A 12,911-nucleotide genomic window follows, 5' to 3' on the forward strand; every position below is an offset into this window, starting at 1 on the left:
GCATGAGTCTAACGTTGAACGACAAGCCGTATTGACAGATTTGGAAGTAGATTGCCGTTGATTTTTATTGGACTTATTTTGAATGTAATTGTACACTTTCAATTGTAACAAAAAAAATGTTAGTTATTATGAGCTGATGTGAACAATGTAGATACTTTTATTTCATGAATGGAAGCATCTCAATTTCATTTAACTTATTTAGTTCAAGTATTGTTTTATATCATATTTTGGACAAAAATTTGTCATTGGAGCACAGGAATGTGAAGGTCTTTGTTCATAAATTAACTGATACTGTTTTCTTTTGGGGACCTATGTGTTAATAAATGTAACCGGGGACCTATGTGTTAATAAGTGGGGACCTATGAATAACTTTAAGTATGGTCATTGTGTTCAATTATTTTTTTTCTTGGATTCCTGGAAGTGTAAGTGAATGATGTGTGTAACTGACACATAGTAGGTCAGTTTTAGCATGATGTGGTGGTCGTAGGAAACCTTATACTGTGAGTGGAGACCTATGTGTTAATAAGTGGGGACTCATGAATAACTTTCTGCATGGTCATTGTCTTCAATTTTGTTTTTTGCATTCCTGTAAGTGGAACTGAAGTTTGTGTGTAAGTGACATATAGTTGGAGTGTATTAATGTTAATTGGGTGGGTTTTACCATGATGTGGTGGTCATTGGAACCCTTATAGTGTAAGTGGAGACCCAAGAATAACTTTCTGCATAGTCATTGTTTTCAATTTTGTTTTTGTATTCCTGGAAGTGGAACTGAATGTTATGTGTAAGTGAGACATAGTTGGAGTGTATGAATGTTAATTGTGTGGGTTTGACGATGATGTGGTGGTCATAGAAACCCTTATACTGTAAGTGGGGACCCATTTGTTAATAAGTGGGGACCCGTGAATAACTTTTTGCATGGTTATGGCTTTCATGTTGCTTTTTCTCACTGCAACTGCATGCATGCAGGGCAGGGGATTACAATAATTTTATGACCATCCTAATTCTCATTCAATTCAACGAAATTGAATGCAACAAATTTAAAATGATTGTATTAAGAAGACATCATGGTTATCATTTTGTTCAATACCCAAGGTACAACCAAGTGGTGCAAGAATGGTTTTTATATAACCATCTATTCAAACAAATAAAACATGAAATTGATTTGTAACTTAAACTCTTGCAGTACAACAAATATTATCAATACATATAGGAATGTATCCCATGTACGATGTTCAAATAACGAGGAGTTGTGATGCACAAAAAATGATAAAGGTTATCTTCTATGTCACCGTTCATTTTAGGAAACATGTTAACTTCTTCATTTGGTTGGACTTCATCTACATGTAATTGTTTATCTTCATGTACATTTTCATGACTGTTGACTTCTTCATTTGGTTGAACTTCATCTACATGTAATTGTTTATCTTCATCTACATCTTCATGACTGCTTTATGCCTTTTTCAAGTATGTGCAATCCATTGCAAGAGGTTCAATTTCAACTACTTCTGACTGAGTATCACGACAAAGACAATTTCTCCTTGCAATTTACTTAACTATGTCATTCACCTCTTTCTCCATACTTGTGATTAATACTTCCTGCTCCTCAGATTTCCGCATCAGTTGAAGAACTTTCACCCTCATTGCACGGACTTCATCCTTTGTTGGTTTCTTCTTCGTAATTCGACACCCAATTTGGTCAAAAGCTTTTTCAACAAATTTACTGCAAAGTTCTTCATTGGAAGCACATAACTCAAGAAGAACCTATTTGTTGAGATATATAATTCCAAAATTAATTATCTACATTCAAAACAACATTAATGTAATACAAATTACAAAAAAAAAACATTCCTTATTCTTACGCATACCAAATTCAAGTTCATGGTCACCAACTCTAACATCCACCCAATGCATAATACGGGGATATTTATTCTCACTCGTAGGTACTTGACGCTTATAAGAGAACAAATGTTCCATCGCCCATATCTGAACAATGAATACAAAAAAACCATTTATTAAAAGGTCAACACAGATGCACAATTATTACAAACATTTACCAATAACAAAAATGTTTCATTTTACCTGCAAGAGGTAAACGCAACCATCCACATGGATATACGACATATTTCCCCGCGTAATCCATTTTGAAGCTGAACACAAACTATCAATCAAAATCTCATACACTAAACCCTCCTAATTATACATATCAAGTTTGTCTAAATCATCAACAAGGTTAAACAATCCATCATGAACTAAACCCAATCTAGTAGGGAGAATAAACTCCGACAAACCTAACAAGATATACAACTTACAAAAGTCCTCTGAGGAAATATCATTCCCAAGTTTCAAAATAACAGAATATATCATTTCCACAGTTACATGACCTTCTTCAAAAAAACTCCTTATGTGAGATATAATACTACTTTTCCTTAAATCAATTTTTCTACCACCTACTCTAAGACCTACACCTAAACACACATCTACCAAACTAAACGACACAAATTGATACTGAATTGAAAAACTTTGCTTCCTCTCCACCCAACAACTACATAACTTACTTAAAAGTCCACGACTCAATTTGATGTCCTCACGAACAAACAAAAGCCATTCAAATGGGATGGATTGTATAATACTCTTTTGTTGCAAACTTATAACCATGTTCACAATAGCCAAACACTTTGACCTGCAATTATGCCTAAACACCTGTATAGCAAACTCAAATACAAATACACTATAATAATTAAAATTAAAGATAAATAAATGTAAATATCATGTCTACTTTAAAACAAAAAACATCATTTCAAAGAAACCATAGCTTGACCCTCAGGATGACGATCAATCGTAAGAACCTCCTCATCTGAACATCCGCTAATTGACATTATATCCTCAAACAATTCTGTGAATGTTTCCTGTTCAGAACCAAACCAACATACACTCTTATAACATCGATATGCTTATGCTTCAATAATAGAACATTCAGTAAATTTAGAGCAACATGAATTGTGTTGGATGCCTAGTTTTAATGGGAAAATGGACTTACAAATACCTCAATTCTTAAATATATGTGTAGTTCTATTAATAAATAAGTTTTTTATTCTACATGCATATTTGGGTCTATGCAAACAGTTTTGAATATTTTTTGGTGGCAGTGGTGGTCCCTCAAAGAAAGGCGCATGAGGATTGGGCAGTGAAGCATAATTCTACAAATGATTTTAAATCTTTATTTCAAAATCCGAAGGCAACAAAATACATTTTGGATGACCTCAAAAAGTCATTCACTTTTTTAGCTCTGTTTTCATTGTTGTTTTGCACTCAACAAGGACTAAAAAGTACAATGTCTAATAATACAAGGCTTTTGAAATCATAGGGATTAAATTGCTCAACCCAAATAATCTCAAGGACTACCAACAACTTACTCGTAGTTATTTCAGTCGTGGTCTTATACTATATTTTTATCTTGCTGGGTAAATATGACGCTGTTCATATTCTCCCACTTTTGATATTTTGTCAATAATGTAAAATAGACACAGTTGAAGTCCCAGTGTTAAAAAAATTAAAACAATAATAAAGCTATATATATATATATATATATATATATATATGATACCCCAAACCTATTTAATCTTGGTTGATTTAAAATTAAGAAAAAATAATTTGTGTGAATGTTTCCTGTTCAGAACCAAACCAACATACACTTCTTCTAAGAAAGTTTTCTCCATACAAAGGGGAATCATATCTCTATTTGAATCTCGCTAGTAAGAAATTATTTGTAAAAGATTGTCAGGAGGACATTACAGAATGCATGTTATCAATTTTAAATATTGGAAGAAGAGTTAAGGATCAGAATTACTATAAACTACAATTTAATTCCAAGCAATTAGTAAGCAGTATGATCACAAAAGTGGCATCAATTGGCACTTGTCTTCAGCTCATCAAACAGGGCAACATACACTTAGAAATGGGAGCAATCAAGCCAATAAAAAAATCCCAATAGACAAGGTTTTCAGACACGGATTATTGACACACTTCATCTCTCAAAATAGAAATATTTTCTTAGGTTTTGGTAGTAACTCACCACTTACTGTGACTAACTACACTGACACTGACATTGATACCATTATTCCTACACAAGTCACGACTTAATGTGGCTCCGACTAACTAACTACTTTAACAATGAGATTATAGAACTCTAATCTCAATATGAATGGAGTCAGTCGCAGGAAGTGGTGACCTTTGATGGAATACGTGGTGACCTGCTACAAAGTTTTTGCACGGTTAAGTAATTTTAGAAAATTTTAGTTGTGTTGTTCTTATGTGGAATGGTGCATGAGGTGTGTGCAAATAGACTTTAGTGGAGGACACCAATGTACAATTATCTAATCTCAATATCAATGTAGTATGTCAGACTATGTGGTGACCTATGTAGGAATAAGTGGTGACCTGCTACCAAGTTTTTGCACAATTAAGTAATTTTAGAAACTTTTAGCTTTGTGTTGTTCTTGTGTGGGGTGGTGCATGAGGTGTGTGAAAATTGAATTCAGTAGAGAAAACCAAGGTATAATTATCTAATCTCAGTGTAATATGTCAGACTATGTGGTAACCTGTGTAGGAATAAGTGATGACCTGCTATCAATTTTCTTCACAGTTAAGTAATTTTAGACCACATTATCTTATATCTCTAACAGAAAACCACCTGCCACATGCACCAATGACCTTTAGGTGCTAAACTGCAAACCACATTCTGTTATACATACACCTCCCTATCTTTTTAGGGTTAGTAACATCTATCAACGTGCAACAAATAGATAAAATATCTTTTATATTTTATCTTATATCTTTATAAAATGTCTCTTTATATTTTATCTTATATGTTCATAAAATATCTCTTTATATTTTATCTTTAAGTACATACAACTTGAATTTAAATCATAGCACATCATTAGAAAATTAGGCCCATTAACCAAACAGGCCCAACACCGCTACCTTGAATCCAGGTCCATGGCCGAGCTGACTTTTATCCTACCCGAGAACCGAGTAGTAGTTGGTCCAAGACCGAGGACCGAGCTCCAAGCTCCTGCCCAGTACACAAGCCCCCAGGCTCGAGCTGAGCTTGGCTAAGCGAAGAGGCTTTCAAGTGCTTTGACCTTTATTGAACCGTTTTCCATAGGCACTACAGGCTAATGCTTGAATGTGGCGCATCCAAAGGCATCCTACCTTGATCTCGCCAAGTACTGCTCATGTGGCGCATGTTCGGATAATTGTGCCCTTCTGGCATGGTAATTCTTTCAACATACTAGCTCAGCTTTCTGCTTTGTCACGTACCCTCGTCATCATCAACTTTTGCAAGGCACTTGCCAGTGTACCACTGGACAATTAAACTATGCAACTTGAAATCATCTCACAGAGCGCCTAGCTCGGGTGATAACGGGCACCTGCACAACTTGCTCATCTCTCATAGTGTCTAGTTCTCACATGGCATCGACCATGTTGTTAGCTTGACATATCCTGCACTTAGCCAAATTTAGGCACTTGCTTATCCTACAGAGCACCTAAAGCTCGGGTGATACCGACTTAGGCAACCTACCTGCGTCTCCGAATAGCTTATTTACACAACTTGCTTATCTTGTAGAGCACCTACAGCCCAGGTGACACTGACTTAGGCGACTTACCTACGTCTCTAGATAACATTTTTATGTAACTTGCTCATCCTGTAGAGCACCTACAGCCCAGGTGACACCGGCTTAGGCGACTTATCTACGTCTCTGGATAGTTCGTTTATGTAACTTGCTCATCCTGTAGAGCTACAGCCCGGGTGACACCGGCTTAGGCGACTTATCTACGTCTTTGGATAGCTCGTTTATGTAACTTGCTCATCCTGTAGAGCACCTGCAGCCCGGGTGACACCGGCTTAGGCGACTTACCTACGTCTCTAGATAGCTCGTTTATGCACTTGCTCAGAAATTAAACAATATGTAAAGCAACAATAAGCAACAACAACAATAATGCATCATAAGCGACATTTATTAGATGGTCTCATTAAAAAAATCTCTTTAAGGGAAAAAGAGAGCCACCTTATAGCACTGCACTGTATGCACCATTCCCCAACACTTCAACTACTCGGTATGATCCTGTCCACTTGGGGGACAACTTGCTTTCCAACTGGTATGGGGTGATCCAGGTCTCTAACGTACTGACCTGTAAAATCGTGTCTACTTCTTCCTCTTTTGGATTTTCAATCGATGAGCTTCGTCGCCTAACACTTCTATGAACCTGAGTTCTGCACATTGTAGATCGTGAACTAGTACACGAGGTAAGTTCCCTAGGAAAGAGACGTGGGTCACCAATGGACGTGCTTAAATACCAAGTATTTCCTCGCCAGAACTTTCCTAGACATGTATTCTTACACTACTACGCTCTATATCCCGATAAAATATTCCTTTATCTTTTAACTTCATAATAATATCACAACAAATACAATATAATATCGCAACAGATAAAATATTCCTTTATCTTTTATCTCCAGAATAATATCACAACAGATAAAATATTCATTTATCTTTTATCTCTAGAATAATATCACAAAGGATAAAATATAATATCACAACAAATAAAATATCTTTTTCATTTTCTATCTTCAGAATAATATTGCAACAAATAAAATATCTTTTTATCTTTGTTACCTTTTTTAAACAAATGCTTTAAATATTTTAAAGCGGTGGAATACCTCATCCTTGCTTTTCAATAGATAAATCCAGGTTTTCCTTGAAAAATCATCAATAAAGGTTAAAAAATATTTATTACCTCCAACTGATGATAAGTTCATCGGGCCACAAACATCTGTGTGAACAAGCTCCAAAGGAAAGTTTGCACGCCAAGGCTCCTTAACAAATGGTATCCTATGATTCTTTCAAAAAATGCAAGCCTCACACAATTGATTAGGGTGATGAATATGGGGTAAACCATTCACTAAATTCCGTTTGGAGAGATTTTCCAAACTCTGAAAATTTAAGTGCCCAAAGTGTAAATGTCATAACCACGATTCATTATTCACTATTGCATTCAAGCACTTGAAATCACCCATATGAATATCTACGAGAAACATGAGGTTTTTTTTATAAAAAGGTTTTAAGAATCAAATTACCTTTTTTATCAAAAATTGAGAATTCATTTTCAACTATGTGCATCACATAACCCTTTTCGGCCAGCTATCCCATACTTAACAAATTACTTTTCATATCCGGTACATAGAAAATATCATAGATGTACCTATGATCACCATTCTTCAATGTAATAAGAATTCACCCTTTTCCAGTCACCAAAACGAACCTGCCATCATCGAATTTCACTTATGTGTGAAATGAGTCATCCAAATCTGCAAACAACTCTTTCTGACCACACATATGATTCGTGCAACCTATATCCAAATACCAAGTCTGATTGTTTGGAGTTTCATTTGATGTGCCTGCCATTAGTACTGCATATATCCTCTTTATCTTGTACGTGATTATTGTCTTCTTGAGCATAATTGGCAGCATGATTATCACATTTTGATCTGCATTCATTTGCATAATGGTCGTGTTTATGGCAGTTATAACACTCCACATTTGATTTATTATAAAGGCCTCCTCGTCCTCTGCGACCACGTTCTCCGCGCCAAGAGTATTTGAACTTGGAATGTGATTGGAACCCGTGTTGTTTTGCTCAGCGCCTCCATGATTCTGGCCACCACGACCTTTGCTGAAATAACTACCACCATGTCCCCGCCCTCTGCCTTGTGAACTACCGTGTTTATGATAGGAGCTACCGATTGAGGTTTGTGCTTGTAAAGCCTATTCAATTGGTTTTTCAATCGTATTGTCATTCATCCGCTGCTCATGCGCTCGTAGGGAACCAGAAAATAACCTTACTGTCATTGTTGAAATATCATTGGCCTCTTCAGTTGCGGTAACATGTTCAAATCTGGGAGTTAAAGATCTCAAAATCTTCTCCACCTTTGCTTGCTCCTAATGTGTTTCACCATTAGTCTTCATCTGATTTATCAAGGCAAGAACTTGATTTATATAAACATCAATAGTCTCTGTGGTTTCCATCTGCAGCAGTTCATATTGGCGTCTTAGGGTTTGAAGACATTCCCTTTTGGTCTTGTCATCACCTTTATAATTGATTGACAAAATTCTCCAAACCTCACTGGCATTTATTGCTCCTTTTATATGCTCAAACGTCTCGTCATTCATCACTTGACGGATTAGATACAAAGTCTTCTTGTCCTTCTTCTTTTGATCAGCTACTCGTTGCGCCTCAATTGCATTATTAGCTAATGCAGACACTCCAGTCTCAACGACATCCCATAACTCATGATAATCAAATAAAACTCTCATTTGCACACACCACCGATTGTAATTTTTTCTATCAAGGATATGGACTGATAATTGGGTAGAGTTCATGATAACAAACTGACTCTGATACCAATTGTAGGAACTAATTGAAGGAAATAAGAGAAGGCAAAAGGTTGTAGAAACTGATTGAAGGTAATTGCACAAGATTGCAAAACTGTTGAGCTAGTCTTCTCCATTTTGATTTACTTCAATAATATATATATATATATAATATAAAATTTCAATTACTGAAAGCTATAAAATAGAATACTAACAGGCATGTAAACTGACCATTAATGCAATAATAACGGTAAAATAGTTTAAGAGTAATAAAATCAGAATTAATAATAATAAAATATAAATTAATAACCAACAATTATTAATTTTTTTTATTAATGAGTGTCCATTTTAATATTGACAAATTAAAATAATTATATATTTTTATATTACACTATTGAATTGAGATACTGATTTAAATTAAAAATATCTATATAATTATTTTTTATGAATTTTTATCAATGAGAATCCAGTCTAATGATTCAAATTTTAAAATTATATATGTATATATATACTTATTATCATGAATATTAGATATTTTTCATATTAAATATTTGCTAAAATTGGTTTTTAATATATTCATGTTATTGTTTATTATTTAATATTTCTTTTATATATTATAATATTGTTAAATTTTAAAATTTTAAATACACAAAATAATAATTTTCATGAAAATTATCATCAATATTAATATTTTATATGAATAAAATTATATACTTATGTAAGAATCAGATATTTTTACCTTAAAAAGTTGCTTTATGCCACGCCACGCAACACAAAGCCGATTTGTTCACGCAACATGACACCATTGTTATCTATTTCTTTCACCCAACAAACTACACTGAACATTATATAAGATACAATTCTTCTCTCTATCTGTGTCGTCTTTGCGAATTCGTTCATTTCTTGATACGAACTGCTTGCTCGGCTTCTCGTTCCTATCCTCTCTCCTCTCTCTCCTTCTTGCTCACTCGTTTCGCTCCTTTTTACACCGTCTTTTTTTTATCAGCAAAGAATAAATAAAATAAAATGAGGCACTTCAGGGTGCTTCAACCCTTATACAAAACACTCAAAACAAGTTTCCTAGCACCCAACCAGCTAAGGATCCACCAGACATTACAACACATTAACCATAAACCTACCAAATCAAGATACAGAATCCCAACAAATACAATTACATCTACCCACCAAAGAGACCACACCCTCAAACAGGACATAAAATCTAACTGATAAACAAGATCTTTGACAACAGGCTGAAGAGCTCTAAATACCCAAGTGTCAACATCAACAAACCGATCTTTCGAGGAGGATACATAAACTAAAAGACTTGCACAAAGCACATAACAACTTCCCAATCTGGACAGAACAATAGCCATAAACACCACACATCAATCTATCAAAACTCATACACCATATAAAGTCCAACGCCAAACTGAATATAATAATTCAAATACACTTTCCTTTACCGCAACCCAAGAGCAAAACCATCAACCCGACCCTGCCAGATAGAAAAAACCAAGAAACCTGCAAAACACATCACAACTTCCAAAACTGGACAAAAACATTAACCAAGGAGCACTAAAAATCAATCTTTCAAATACCTCATACAACATTGAGGTTCCAAACACCAATCTGAGTAAGAGAAATCAGCCAATCTTTCCTTTACAGTGACCCAAAACCAAGTCTTCATTTGTACCACCGTAAAAACCTCCACTAAATCTACGCGCCCATTCTAAAAAACAACTTTATTCCTGTGGTTCCAAATTTCACTTACAATACCTACCCAAATGCCCCCCAACACCTAATAATAGCATGTTTCAAACCTATAGGTTTAAAGATCTTAAAATGCATTCGTGCATCATAATGTAGAGCCAAAGAAGATCCCAACCACCAAATTCTCCAAGAGACCCTACACTAAAAAAAATAGATGCCTTACCGTCTCTTCTTCCACCCCACAAAGGGGGCATCGATCACATGCCATAGGTATACCACATCTCAAGAGATTGTCCTTAGTGGCAATCACATTACATAACACTCTCCAAGCCGTAAAATGTGATGATGGTAAAGTCTTTAATGTCCAGAACTCCACAAAAGGTTCCCTAGACCCTGTAACCTCCCCCCAAGAGAATATTATAGTCTGCCTTCACAGAAAAGTCCGTAGATTCTACATCCCTCCAAATCCATTTATCGTTTGTATTTTCACCCTCTCTTGTTAACCTTTGGTTATCCAACACCTGCAATAAAAGGTCAGCCATACTAGATTCCCACACAAAGAGATTCCTTCTCCAACTCAATTCCCACGACCAACTATTATCACTCCAAACCCCAACTTGTGATAGAATGCGACCAGTCTCTAAGGATATCGAAAAAAGCCTAGGAAATTTATGCATTAAAGGAACATTGTCCGCCCACTTATCCTCCCAGAGCCTAATTTCTTTTCCATCCCCTACTTCCCAACTAGTTACTTCTTTTTTCTTATAAGTCATGTACTGACTTGATCGTCGGAGTGCAACCAACAAGTAGGGCACCCTCTGTCTCAACGGAGTTGTGTTCAAGCGTGACAAAGGGAAGAGCAAATTCCAATGGAGATAGACGGAGCCAAAGCTTGTCTTCGAAGTCAACCAACGACCAGGTCATTCGGCGAGAACATTTTGGCGCCCACCATGGGACACGATTAAACCAAGTCCCACCCGTAGTTGTGCTCAAGCTTTTAGGTATGATGAGGAATACAAGGCAGGGTCCGACAACCAGAAGGGGGTGACAACCCCATCATACAACAACTCATGGAAACCGTTAGCGCTCTTCAAGAGATAATGGCGGCATCCCGAGCTGACCAGGAGAGGCCATCTCACAACGTTTAATGCTTAGATGATGATCTCGAGAGGAACAAATGTCATGCATTGCAAGAAGTTCATGGGAACTTTCATAGGTATAGTGCTATAGTGGTTCGTTGGCCTCCCAGATGGTCACATCAACTCTTTCAATCAGTTTGAAATAAATTAAATTCCTAAATTATTCAAAATTATAAATAAATATAAATCTTAAATTAGTTAACGTCATACTTATATAAAAAAATCGCAATATATAAATTCCTAAATTATTTAAAATTCTAAAAAAATATAAATCCCAAATTATTAAATGTAGCACTTAAATAAAAAAATTCAATAAATAAAATACCTAAATTATTTAAAATTATAACTAATACAAATCTTAAATTATTAAATATAATACTTAAATAAAAATTTACAATAAATAAAATTCCTAAATTATTTTAAATTTTAAATTATAATTAAATACAAATCCTAAATTATTGAATGTTATACTTAAATAAAATTTACAATAAATAAAATTAAAAAATTATTCAAAATTTTAAATAAATACACAACCTAAATGATTTAATGTCCTACTTAAATAAAATATCTGAAATAAATAAAATTCTTAAATTGTTCAAAATATTAACAAAAAAATATTTCTAAATTTTTTAATGTCCTACTTAAATAAAAATATGAAATAAAAAAAATTATAAAATATCCAAAATCGTAAACAAACACAAATCCTAAGTTATTACATGTCATACTTAAATAAAAATCTAAAAAATAACTAAAAATTTTAAGTTTTTCAAAATCATAAATAAATACAACATCTGAAATTATATTATTCCCTACTTAAATAAAATTTCTAAGTTTTTCCAATTCCTAAATGAATAAAAATCCAAAAATTTGTAATGTCATTCTTAAATAAAAATCTAAAATCAATAAAATTTATAAATTATTGAAAATTTGAAATAAATCCATATCCAAAATTATTTAATTTCAATATTAACTAAAAAATCTAAAAGTAATAAAATTTCTAAGTTTTTAAAAATTTTAAATAAATACAAATCCTAAATTATTTTATTTCTACTTAAATAATCATTTAAAATAAATAAAAATCAAATGATTTAATGTTTTACTTAAATAAAAATATAAAATAAATTAAATTCTTACTTTATTCAAAATTCTAAATAAATACAAATCGTGAAATATTTAATTTCATACTTAAATAAAAAATTGCAATACATAAAATTCCTAAATTCTTTAAAGATCTAAAAAAATACAAATCATAAATTAGTGAATGTCATATTTAAATAAAATTTTCAATGAATAAAATTTTAAATTAATAAACAAATACAAATTCTAAATTATTGAATATGATAATTTAAATAAAGATTTACAATAAATAAAATACCTAAATTATTCAAAATTTTAAACAAATATAAATCCAAAATTATTTAATATCCTACTTAAATAAAATATTTGAAATAAATAAAACTCTTAAATTATTCAAGAGTGATGAAGTTCTTTGAAGAATTCAAATTGCTTTGAAGAATCCAAATTCTTTGTGCTTGATGCAAGACAGTGTTGCTACTGTGTTTTGGGAGGGATCTGGGTAGTTTTATATGTAATTCACTCCTTTGTTGAATCTAAAGTTGATGTGTTTTAA

The sequence above is a fragment of the Phaseolus vulgaris genome, chromosome 5 (assembly GCF_051622355.1).
Source record: "Phaseolus vulgaris cultivar YP4 chromosome 5, ASM5162235v1, whole genome shotgun sequence".
In the NCBI taxonomy this organism is placed as follows: Eukaryota; Viridiplantae; Streptophyta; class Magnoliopsida; order Fabales; family Fabaceae; genus Phaseolus; species Phaseolus vulgaris.